We start from the raw sequence: 13912 nt of genomic DNA, 5'->3' as shown, positions 1-13912 counted from the left end.
AGGAACACCACGGGACAGAACGGGTCCCTGAGACTTCTAAATCTATGTGACGAACAACATGGATTTGCGTCCCAAGGAACAGCATGGGTCTGGTTGATGATGATGATGATGATGATGATGATGCTTGTCGTTTTAAGGGACGTTACATCTAGGTGATCGGGCCCTACGTGTGTCTGGGATATACCTGCGATAAGTACGCACTGTCAGAACACCACAGTACGGGTCCCTGTGATTAGTTCCCACTCTGTGAGGAACACCATGGGATAGTACGGGTCCCTGTGATTAGTTCCCACTCTGTGAGGAACACCATGGGATATTACGGGTCCCTGTGATTAGTTCCCACTCTACGAGGAGCACCACGAGGTAGTACGGGTCCCAGAGATATGCACGACTTTGTAAGAAACACCATGTGTTTGCATTCCTAGGAACACTACGGGTCTGAGGTCTACATGCCATTAGTACCCACTATGTGAGGAACACCATGGTATTGCGTTCCGAGAATCACCATGGTCTGGGATTTACTTGTCATTAGTACCCACTATGTGAGGAACACCACGGGATAGTACGGGTCCCTGACACTTGTACAACTATGTGACGAACACCATGGGTTCGCGTTCTCAGGATCACCACTGGTCTGTGTTTTACTTGTCATTAGTACCCACTATGTGAGGAACACCACGGGATAGTACAGGGCCCTGTTATTATTACCACATTGTGAGTAACACCACGGTATAGTATGGGACCCTGTGATTAGTTCGCACTCTGTGAGGAACACCACGGGATACCACAGGGCCCTGTTATTAGTACCACAATGTGAGGAAGACCACGGGATAGTACGGGTCCCTCAGATTTGCACAACTATGTGACGAACACCATGGGTTCGCGTTCTCAGGAACACCACGGGTCTGGGATTTACGTGTCATTAGTACCCACTATGTGAGGACCGCCACGGGATAATACAGGTCCCTGCGATTAGTACCACAATGGGAGGAACACCACGGGATATTGCGGGTCCCTCAGATTTGCACAACTGTGTGATGAACACCATGGGTTCGCGTTCTCAGGAACACCACGGGTCTGGGATTCACCTGTCATTAGTACCCACTATGTGAGGACTGCCACGGGATAATGCGGGTCCCTGTGATTAGTAATATTATGTGAGAAACACCACGGTATATTACAGGTCTCTGCGACTAGTACCACAATGTGAGGAACACCACGGGAAAGTACGGGTCGCTGAGTTATGCACAACTTTCTTAGGAAAACTATGGGTTTGCATTCCTAGGAAAACCATTGGTCTGGGTTTTATCTGTCATTGGTACCCACTATGTGAGGAACTTTATGGGATTGCGTTCCGGGGAACACCATGGGTCTGGGGTTTACCTCTCATTATTACCCACTATGTGAGGAATACCACGGGATAGTACGGGTCCCTGTGATTAGTACCACTATGAGAGTAACACCACGGGGTAGTACGGGTCCCTGAGATTTGTACAACTATGTGAGGAACACCATGTGTTTCGTTCCCAGGAGCACCACATCTTAAGTTGGTGGGAAGAAATAGAAGTGTTGATAACTTTTGAACATCAAAAACAAACAATAAATATTCCAATTCAGGAAAAAACACACAAAATTTATTCGAAATATAGTAGTTCATTTCCACCCCAGAAGCGCAACATGATTATAGTGACATCTGTCGAGAAATGTTCCACAACATTTCCAAAATGAGTTTCAGAAGTTTCATGATCTAGACGGCCTTCTACAAGGCGCTGGTGCAGGTGTACCTCCGGTACAGTAACCTTGACATGGATCTGTTGTGTTCTACCTCACCAGTGGGTGCGAGATGTGTCGCACATGTGGATTTGACTCTGTTTTACGACCTGATGTTCTTCCCGGCGTCAAGCCTACATGATGGGATGTAATCCCTATTGCGTTTTGGTAGTGTTGTGTAAATATGAAGAGAAAATTCTGGGACAAACACAAACACCCAGTCACCGAGCGTGAACAAGACCAATTACAATATTATCAGACCTGAATGCATACAGTGGTGGCTCGTGATCAATTCCGCCAGTGGAGCCCGATATAGAGTTTTCGGCCATGGAAATGGGATTGCGGCAGGTATTTTTGAAACATGGGTATCTATACCGTACCACAAAAACTCCAAAGGAGCGTACGTAAAGCAAAATATATCGGCCTACATATATACACTAAATGGTTAATAATGAAGAAATAGAATTTAACTCAACAAATGGCACATTACTTATGGGCACCCACCAGATTCCTCCTTATGAATTGAACAAACACTGAGTGAATTCAGTCTGTTTTGACTCATATTATTCAAAGACAATTATTGACTCTTCTTAATGTGCTGAAACTTCGCTCTTATTTCGCTGTTGAAACTGGCGTAGTTCGTGCAATTTGTAGAGTTTTGTGTACCTCAGAAAACGATTCTTCGGAGGAATGATTCATGAAGAATGTGAACAAATCACAGACAGAAGGAAATATCCTTAAATAATGATTGCGATAAATCACTGAACGTTCATTTCTCAATTTATCTTGGTTAATAAATTGACTGCATCTTAATGAAAAAGTCTTGACTAAATTCGCTGGTAAAATTTCTCTGATCGTATCAAACTTTTCGGAACAAAATTTCGAAACTACTTAATATACGAGACTGTTTTAATAGGTCTTTCATTTGGTTGATCACTAGTTGGCATCTACAGTCAGATTTAAACCAGAGCTGTATTTAAAGCTTTTTGTTGCTGGAGTAGAACATTCATTTTCATCTACCTGATTCAAAACGTGGTAATGCGTTGGTCATGGTAACTGCTTTGGCACTCTGCGTCGCAATCGTATTACACAAAATATCAATATGTTTTATAGTCTGAAAGAAGAATTCTAGAAAAAAGTTCTGAATTTTTAAAGTAATATTTTAAACCAAAACACTCCCTTATTGTTACATCATCCCAACCATATTCGTTCTCAATCTTCTCAAAACATTACAATAAAAGTGATTTCTTTTAAGCCCATACGGATTGTAGTTGAATTGAAATAGTCCAAAAGGGTGATTACGGCTGAGATTTCTTCATCTTCATCTGCTAAGTATGTCTGGCAGAAGGCTTGTCAAATGTCTAATTTAAAAAGCACTGTTTTATCTTGAAGAATGTAACTGAAGTCATCGGTGTGAGGTATGGTACACTCGTTGAGTCTGCGATAGTTAACAAACACACACACACTCACCAGGTTAACCCGTCAAAGCCCAAACACAATGTACGAAATACATCTATGTATTTCCTTTTAGATTTCGTTAGCTACAGTACGAAAAACAATGCAAAACAAAAAATCTAGATGAAAAGTGTTCTGCAAAAACATACAGGGGTACCACCTGCAGGTGACATTGGTCAGTATAGTTACAGTTTGCAGGTTGCTGGTAACCTACTTTCAAGTGCGAAGACAGCTGGTGCTCTAAATGCATTTTGGACTGTCGCGGATTTTGGGCAGATTTACTGTAGAACCTTGGTAAGACTCAGAGGCAACGAGGTAACCAAATCGCGTAGGAATTGACCACAGTCTAAGGCCGAACCTTAGAGGTTTCCCCTTGCTTGGTGCTGTGACGGCTGTAATACGAAACCATTGCTTCGTCGACTGCAAGATCACATGAACAGATTTCCTCAAATTACTGCCCAAAGTTTTGATTAAGAAATTTGGAATATTTTTGTACCTTACCAAGTTCGTTATTGAGTAGGAGATTCATATAACCTGAAGGATACAATTACTGATGGATTTCTGGAAGTGTTTTCTTCTCATGCTGTTGGATACTGTTATTGTAAACATCTCATTTTATTTCCAAAAACATTCTAATGTTTTCCAGATTCGTTTTTCCAGTGAAAAATGACCCTTATGTCCTCTGAATTTATGTCTAACATATGGTTCCTGTGCACAACGTATAACTTTGACATTTTCACAATGAGATTCTTCTGCGTTTGCTGGAGACAGTTGCGGTCTGTCATACTCAGAAAGTTCCTCATGCACGTCACATCACCCAATATGAAAATAATATTCTCCTCTGTAGCTGCCCATAAATTGTTTTTTTTCTCAGAAGATGCTGGTTCATTCGTCCCAGAAAAACCAGATGCCTGTAGCATATCATTAGAAGGCACTGGCGTACCATCAACTGCTTATATCTCATTTATTTCCACTGTCAACCTCAACATTATACCGGGAAGGGGATTGAGATCGACAGAATTAGTTACCTCATCGCCAGATTCCTAATTTGGCAGCCTTGTGTTCAAGCCCCGCCATATTGGATCTGTTCCCGAATGGTCTACGGAATTTTTACCGTTGCCTGTAAGTTAAATGTACCTTATCTTAATCTACAGCTGTGGAAATGGTGATGTGTTAACACATAGTCATCTTAACATATTCATTAGGCTGTATAAAATAAACCCATTCATCTTCCTGTCTGTAAATTATCCTGTGTCTTTCGTCGGAAGGAAGATGTTCGGAATCTTTTTAAGGGTCTTTAAGCAATATTGATTGAGGATACCATACATCCTACCAATAAGTATTGGCTGTACAAGTTGCTTCATAAATTGTGTTTCTTCAGATGGCAGATCATCTCAGTTCTAGTATGAATGATATGCATTTGGAGCCGAATGAGTTTTTCAACACACGAAGAAGCTGAACCACAGCTTATAATTTACGTTTGGTGTACTGAATAGCGCTGCTCTAAGGGCTCATTTGTTCATAGGCTGTCTGAGGTTGGCTCCTTACTCATTGTATTTCCTTCATGTCATTCTATTGGAATCCTGAAAGTTAACTGTGGATACTTTAGTTGTGACTCAACTTTTGTTGTAATTCTCATAATAAATTGATAATAAGTTTTACTTTAATTTAGTTTAATTAATGAATACCACCTTTCCCGCAGTATCAAATATGTGTTTGGAATAATGAAATGGGTATAAACAAGTTCATTTACAATAAATGTGACATACAGTCTCAGTTTCTAGAATTCTACTCATTAATCTCGTATGATAAAATACAATCATTCATGAATTTTATTGGCTTAACTTACCTTTCCATATCCTCGTCTACAAATGCAGTGCCACAAACTAGACGAATTATGAAGGTATGTAATATTTATGTAACATGAATCACTCAAATGTTCTCCTTTTCAATATCATACCAATATTATGTGTTATTTACCTGTAACATTAGTTCAAATTTTTATAAGTAAATACTCTCCCTTCGACAAACTTGTACCAGTGTATATACTTCACAACGAAAATCATAGAGATTTTTAGGAGAGGTTAGGCTCGTTATTTAGTGAAACCGATCTCCCTTACACATGACAGCTTTCACTGATAAACAGAGGGATGGTGGTGGTTCACATAACATTGAACAAGGGTTCTTGTCTCTCTGTGTCTCTGCTCATCTCATAGCGATCACATGATTTCATTCGTACAAACTGAAACATACAAAGCTCGGAGTTTCCATGGCATGGTGTAGCTGGTCTGAGCGCAGTTGCTGTTGCTGTACCAAAATGGACAGCAATGCTGAGAGACATGTTGATTAGAAAAGTAGAGTTGAGACCCTGGCTATGGGATCTTTCCATTAAAGGCGTATTGAGAAGTGTAAAACACCCTTAACTCTTCATTGGACAGCTCGCTGATGTATCCGAAAAAGTTTCCTTCGCTAATTCCACCTCCTCATATGTTTGGATAGGCAGTGAACAGCTGTTACTTCATTTTGAAGCACTGACAAGGACTGATATACTCTTCGCTGTGCAAGTCCGTCAAAATGTGCGGCGCTTGTTCCTAAGATTCCTGCAGATTGTGGAACATGAGTATGAACACTGGTTGCTGCAGAAAGTCTTCTCTCGTAATTTATGTGCATTCCTAGATAGAGTCGTCTGACTCTTTCAGCACGTCCCATATGTAGGTGTCTACAGGTGTGAGATCCGTAGTAACGAACAAAGGACCATGGTGAAGTAACACCTGCTGTACCAAGGCACACAGGCATGTGACCCCTGGACACCTTTCATGTTACAACGACAAATCATGATGTTCATAGCTTGTTTGTAATTTCTTTCCACACGTTCACCTTATACGGTTGAACACAGCTCTACGTACTTCTCAATGCAACAGTTATTGCGAGAGAAGCAATTAGCTCTATGACACGTGATCTGGCTGTGTATCGGCCATCACTTCCTGCAGCTAGTTGCAACATTTCTTCTCCGTGAACCTTGGAAGGAAGGTAAGGTAAGTCTGTAAGGTTTTGTGGCCTCATTAAATTTCATATCTTTTGTTTCGGGGATACCCGTGGAGCAGAAAGAGGTTAAAGAAGGTGCTGGGGTGAATGGGTCTATATACAATATCAAAATTAATTTAAAACTTGAAATGAAGGTTGTATTTCTTCAAAATTAACAAATTTAACAAATTTTCGCTTGGTGAAAATAACAATGGTATCTCAGGTACATTGCCATAAGGGTGGAACACCCCAAGAATAGGGATTTTAACAAGTTTGGGCTTCAAGCCGTCGATTTACAGTTTCTGAGCTACAAGCTCAAGCTTACAAAATTTACAATTCAAAATGAGGAATAATTTAGTCAAGGGCAGAAATCTCCTAATTCAAGAGCACTTGCTCCCTAAATTACAATATTCGGCCTTTCAGAGGCACCCTTCACTATTACAATACTTTGAAAAGAGCTTACATGCTCTCAATTTCTTACAGCCCACTCAAGGCAACATAACATCACATCACAATCTGGCCTCACAAGACACGAATTACTAATGGAAATAATTTTACACAGGGGTATCTAATACCCAACCTACTGGGCCTTTGCGAAAAAAGAACAGGTTAGATAAACGGCCCGAACACAAACTGAATGGAGGCGTACCCTGCGCTCCCAGATAATGAAAAATTAAAACCTATAAGGCTCTCGGTCGTGAAACTGGGGCTAGTCCCAAACTACTAAGGTGGCTCGCATGGAAATCACTTTAATACATTACAGAAAAAAAAAACAGTTACTAAATCGTAGTCACCTCAAACCAAGATGAAGGGGAGCTCGATAAGGTAGCTCGCTCTCTATCGCCGATTTACAGTTAAAGATTTTATGATATTTTACATAAAAAGGAAGAAGTTTACATTAAAACGATTACAAACATAGAAATACGGACCTTCCCCTCGGATAAGTATGCGGAAACGGCAAGAAAGATTGAATTTATGTGGTCATTACCCAGCTTATATGCTGTTTGCCGAAGAAAGAGGCGCCCCGCCTCCTGCCTTAACACACACACACACACACACACACACGCGCAGAAAGACGGCGATCAATAGAAAAGGAAACTCTGAAAACCGCAACTCACATGCCCTTAGTGGAGGTTCGAGAGAATTCAGGACTAATCCGGACACACCCTCTCAATTTTTATTGGCTAAATCAAAGTGAACAAGAAATGCGGGATTGGTTGAAAATTAATTACAAAAATTAATGTTTGGCCAGATTCAAAACTGGCGGAAAGATAAGTAAGTGTTGCCAAACCAAAAATAAATGAACAAAGATTCAGTTATGAAAATCTAGAAATACGAAATTTCTTTAAGTTATAAGTTCTTCCACCTTGCACCAGAGTGCACGACCATAGTATTTTTGGTAGAGTCATCTGTGGAAAAATGTCCAAACTTCTTGATGTAGAGCAAAACAAACCAAGGAAAAATTCTACGTTTAGGAAACTTCACCACAACACAATTACTCAAAACTTCAGTAGTGACATCTTCTGATTAAAGTTCCAACTTCATGTAGTATCAGTTTCACCTTTTGGTCGATAGAGGAGTTCCTTAAGGCACTTATTCTGAATGAGCGGTGTTGAGGTGTCCTCCCGGTACACCTTTAATGTTTGCCTTATTGGAAACTGAGTCTAACCATCGTCGTCTTGGTCTGCTACTTCTCTTACCCTTTATGGCTGAGTCCAATATTCTCCTCGATAACACATCATCCTCCGTTCGCCTTACAAGATTCCTAAAAATACGCAGGTTTACACATTTATCGAATGAGTTAATTCAAAACTTGGCCTTTATCTTCCGTCGTTCTGAATATTCTCCTGCCAATGTTCCCACCTGTTTGTACTAGCAATCATTCTTACTCTTTTCATGCCTGTTACTTAAAGGTCATGAATATGATATCACACACCAATTTCACTCCCTTGCAGCAAAGTTCCTCTGAAAATAGATCGATATAGAGTGACATTGGGCCAGGAATGCTTTCTCACAACTGCGAGCTACTTGCAGTAACTTTTCACAAGCAGGGCCGTGACTCACAGTTTTCTTGAGATGTCCACTCCTATTCCGTAGAACTGGTATCCAGAGTCTCAGTTCCATTTATCAGGTCATTCAGCTGTTGTCCCTGATTCACAAACTGAATATAGTAACCTACACCATGAATTATTATTAATATAAATTTTATACCATGGTAACAGGTTTAAGACTTAGCAGGATAACTGCAGGACTCTGTAGAAAGTAGGCCTGATGTTCACAAGCCCGCAATTCAGTAAAAGTGGTTGTTAACGTACTGAGTATCCGTTCTCATTAAAAATATTAAAATCATATGATCATCATGGCAAAATTATATTAAATTGTTGTGTATTCTCAGAGCAGATTCAGTTTGTTCAGAACGGTTGTTTGAGAAGTAGTATTCTTTAATCTTGCATGTATACTTGGTTTTATTGATAAATAACTTTTTGAGTGCGTGTAGACAATTCTTGATGCTCGTTCTGAAGGTTAAAAGTGTCAATATAATGGAGGAGGTTTCATCAAAGTTAATAGAGCACTGTCAATGATAATGATTCCGCCTGTAAGTAAACTATTAATGTATGGCTAAGTTTGCGTTTAATCCGTTCGTGGCTATCAGACTCAATTTAGAATTAGTTTGGCAACATCAGGCGATTGTTATCAAAACGCGATTTTTGTTTTATTAAAAATATTTGTTCCACTATTTGTGAATGTTAATATGTAGGACTTAGTGTATCATAATTGTGGATTTTTATACTACCGTACCGTATGTCTAGATAGTATTCATCCCAGCACAATGCAAGCTGTACCTCAAATATCCATAAAGAAGGACCGAAGCATGCCTGTTCTTTTAAGTAAACTGGACATGAATTTGTAACCCCTCAGGAGGTTGAATAAGGTATTGAATAAGAGGAAAAACAACGGGTTATGCTTTACACAGTTCAGCACTGTCAATATTGATCATGAAGTTTATACAGTTTAGTCCAGATTATTTTCATATGTTTACAGAAGAGACTGAAAATTATGTAGTTTACATTAACTTTGTATTTACCTTGATAGTTTAGTAATCGAGAAGGGACCTTTCGCATTTGTACAGAATGAAAGTGACGTTGTATTTGCCTAGGTTGTATCACAATGCAGTAAAAACTACGGTAATAGTTGTCTAGGTAACTTGAGTGGAAGAACACTGAGAACAATAGTTCAAAGATTTATTTGGCACCAATCCGAGGTTAATGGGTCGAATAGTTCAAGAGAAAGAGGGCGTATGCTTCGGCGTGATTCGTCGTCCATTACTTGGCCGCGCGTACCATTCCCTCCCATTTCCTTTGTTAATACGCCCATAGTCTGGTGTAGTGCTGATATCGTCTGATTTATTAAACCTGTATTACTTCCCTTTCATTCGAACTGCACCGTGCCATCCTTCTGCTCCACGCAATGTCATTTCCAATTGACAGTGGGTCAATTAATTATGATAACAAGTAATCAGGTCATATTGGCCGCATTGACTTTGTAATTGATTGGGTGGTTTATCTCTATATACTTTTTCTCAACTAATAAGGAGTCATACCAGATTTCAAGACACTGAAAGAATTACGGTATATGAATTCACCAGATGATGTCAACATTCCTATCAGTGAAGAGATTGCGATTTCTACTGTCAATCTACGTGAGGAAACATCCCGTAATGAAACGTACATCTGCTAGAGTCGACTTCGTGCTTTCAAGCGGATAGGGATCAGACTATTTAAAACACTTCAGAGAGGAATAAAGAAACAGTGATTTGGGATGATTCATACATACAAAGAAGGTAGAGATCATTACTGTCAAAGGTATACCATGTCCATCTCTACAACATTCATTATTTTAAGAGCAGGTGTCTGTACCTCGTATAGAGGTCGGCAGCGTGTGCAGAAAAGGAGTCGTATTTGATATATGGATGTCGGCGTCAAAGGGTTAATGTGCGGCTGTTGTCAGTTGCCTCAATGAGGGAGATTGAGATACAGTAATTAAGGTAAAAGACTGCAGGAAGTATGACTTACCTTTTGTTCTAATTCATGTAATGAATTGATTATAGTTTTCACTTAATTCACTGTAACTACTAAATATCAACTTTCCTGAAGTATCGCAAATATAATGAAAACAAGGAAATAGGTATAAATAAATTTACAGTAAATTTTTGTGACATACATGGTCAGTTTTTAGAACTCAACTCAATAAACTCGTATAAAATACAAAATAATTCATTAAGTTTATTAACTTACTTTTGCCACCTCCTCGTCTGTAAACTCAATGCCACAACCAAGACAAATCACGAAATTATGTAATGTTTATGTTACATATATCACTCAAATATTCTCCTTGTCCATATAGTACTAATGTTATGTATTATCTACTTGTAATCATAGTTAGTATTTTAAGAGAATATGTACACGAATTTTTTTATAAAATAAAAAAATGCTTTCCTGAATCCAACCATATACAATAAGTACATATTATTAATGTTTTAGGACATTTTATAGCCTTTATCTTAAATATATGCAGAACTCTGCCACGCTCCTTGCCATGTCAAATGTATTTAAACTTCATAATATTTCCTGCACAAGTTACTTTGGGGAAGTAAAGGTAATTTCTGTGCAAAAACAGTAAACTTAACTTTCAAAAGTTTGCTAACCTGCACGATGTTCATCTTTCTCCACATCAGTAATAAATAAAGTATAGTGTTGATCACAACAGTTTTCTTAAAATATAAGTAGCAAATATTTCCATAGATATGCCGAGGGCAAGGAAATTTGGTGCTGGCAGGCGCAAGTTCTACGAAAATAGATTTACATCTAAAGAGCAAGAAAAAACAAAGCAATACCAGCAATGGTTCTGGTGAGAGTGAGGTTAAGGTGCAATCAAGTGCTTCAAAAAAGAAACTGAAATATTTGGACGATTCATACAGCAGTAACTTTAGTGAAGAAAAGATTCCAAACATAAATCCTTGGTCTATGAGAATTGAACTGAGTGTTGTGTGCAGTTTACTGAACAAATGTTTAAAGTGTAAATATTGTGAAAGTGAAAGTAGTATTGAACTGCTTGAAGATGTAAATCGTAGAAAGAGTTTAGTCTCAAAACTTATCATTATGTCATGAGGAATCTTTATATACCTCAGGGGTAAATAAAAAGAGGCTTTGTAATATGAACACAAGACTAGCCTGTGGTATGCGGTGTATAGGCAAAGGGTATAAAGCAACACAAACTTTCTGTGCAATTATGGATCTTCTTCTACCTCCTCACTGCTATTGACAGAATAGTTCCCGAGGCAGAGAGAATGTTCAAGGTGACTTCCAAGGAGGCAAGAACCAGAAAAAGGAATATAAGGAGGAAGAAAAGATGAAGAACTTCTGAGCCAAGATGATTATGGGGCTGGAATGCATTAAACACATCAGGTTACGCCACAACTTTCATTAACAGCAAAGTTAAACTTTAAGTCCAATTTCCTGAAAGTTTAGTTTTCTGTCATATTTAGTTTAATAGACCAAAACCTACGCAAGCTAGAAGGCTGAAACTTCGTACATAGAATCAGTACGATAATTGAAGAAAAGTAGACTACAATCATGGACCTATCTTAAAAAAAATAGGACTTGACTTCAGCTACACCCAACAAAAAATTGCTGTGCTTTTATGTACCAAGTTTTGATTAATGCTGTTGATTCATTTCTTTCTGTATGTTCTCCGTAGTAGTCTACTTTATGCACACACACACATTCTCTGTATACAGTTTAAAATGGTGGATTTTATTGATAAGTTTCAAAGATAAAGGTACCTAAAAACTGTCTACACTCCCAAAAAGTAAATTATTTACAAAGGATCAAGTAGGCTATTTATTAAAATACTTGACTAACTAATTTTTCTTTGTTGTTTTATGGTTCTAAAAGGTCAATTCCACTTGTACGGTGAATTTCGGGTGTATATGAAGCAAACTACTGGTGATATCTTGTGTGTGATTTTTAATTAAAATTATGGTCCTTCACAGACATGTACCCTTAAGTTCAGGTTTATATGCAAACACTCTCCCTTAAGCATGACTGGTACCAGTGTTCATCCTTCATAATGATAATTGTAGAGATTTTAATAAGAAATTAGGCTTGTTGTGAAGTGAAGTGAGTCTCCCCAATACCTGGAAATATTTGCCATATACAAGACAGCTTAATGGGAAAACAGAGGGAGCACTTTGGATCACAGATATCCATGAGCACTTGTCTCTACATGCCTGAAATTCTCCCGTAGGAATCATATGATTTCATTGGTACAAATTGAAGCTTACAATGCTCAGCCTTTCCCTGGCATGAAGTAGCCGGTCTGAGTGCAATCGCTGTTGCTGTATGAAGATTAACAGCAACACTGAGAAGCATAATAATTATCAAAATGGAGTTGAGATCATGGCTATGGGAGCTTCCCACTAAAGACATGTAGAGAATTGTAAAAACGCCCGGAATTGTTCCTTGGATAAATGGCCGATGTCTCCTTCGCTTATGCCGTTTCCTCATATGTTTGCGTGGGCAGTGTGTAATGTGTTCTTTTTGAAGCACTGGCACGAACTGGTATGCACTTTGCTGTGCAAGTCTGTGAAAAGTGTGGCCTAATGCGTCATGCATAGATCATAAGATTCCTGTAGATCGTCGAACATATTTGTGAATACTGGTTGCAACATACAGTCTTCTCTTCTAATTCATGTACATTTATAGATAGAGTCGTCTTTACTGGAAAACAAATTCTTTCAGTATGCCCCATATGTGGCCATCTACGGGTGTGACGTCCGGGGAACTGAACAATCTCCAAAGGACCAAGGTGCATAGATATGTGACTCCGTGGTCACCTTTCAGGTTATAATGACGAATCCTGATGTTCATAGCTTGTCTGTAATTTCAGTATTGTTTATTTTACCCCAGACTTTAATTGATATTTCTTTCCCGAACGGTGCAGGCCTTCGTTTCTGGGTAGATGGTGGCTATACGGTAAGGCGCATTAAAAACAGATAGCACAATCGCCATTCAATTTGGAGAGATCTAGAACTTTGGTCCTATGGTTTATTTTCGTGTCCCAATTGATAAGTTAGCGCTGCATTTCTCGATTATTATGAAATCCCTCCAACTCGATAGTGACTGGCATGAGGAAAAGGGGCCTGCCTTTATTATGTAAACTCTCCATCTCTACTGTGAATGGTAGTTGCCAAATGAGCCTGTCATTATAGTAGAAATTACCGAACTCGATTGTGATTGGTGGTAGGAAATGTGGCCTGCCATTATCAAGGAAATTTCCCCAATGCCTACCGCACATCCGAAACAACTTATGTTGTCCTCCCTGTTTTCTTTCTCGGACTCGCTAAGAGACATGCAATTTAATATAATCTTACTAACTGCCTTCAGAGTAATTTACGGAGAAATCCGTATACAATGTTGAATATCATAGCGAAGCACGGGTACATTTGCTTGTCATTATGTAAACTTAGTATTTGATGTACTTCCCAGACTTCATCTACGTCATAGCGTCTAGGATACCTCCGCATGCATAACCTTATTACCAGATGCATGTGTCTTCTCTGTTTTAATCTTCTTTTAATTTATTTTCCCATATTCTTATCATA

Source organism: Anabrus simplex, chromosome X (genome assembly GCF_040414725.1).
Source record: "Anabrus simplex isolate iqAnaSimp1 chromosome X, ASM4041472v1, whole genome shotgun sequence".
Classification (NCBI taxonomy): Eukaryota; Metazoa; Arthropoda; class Insecta; order Orthoptera; family Tettigoniidae; genus Anabrus; species Anabrus simplex.
The sequence above is the reverse complement of the archived record's forward strand: the minus strand, read 5'-3'. Positions refer to the sequence as shown.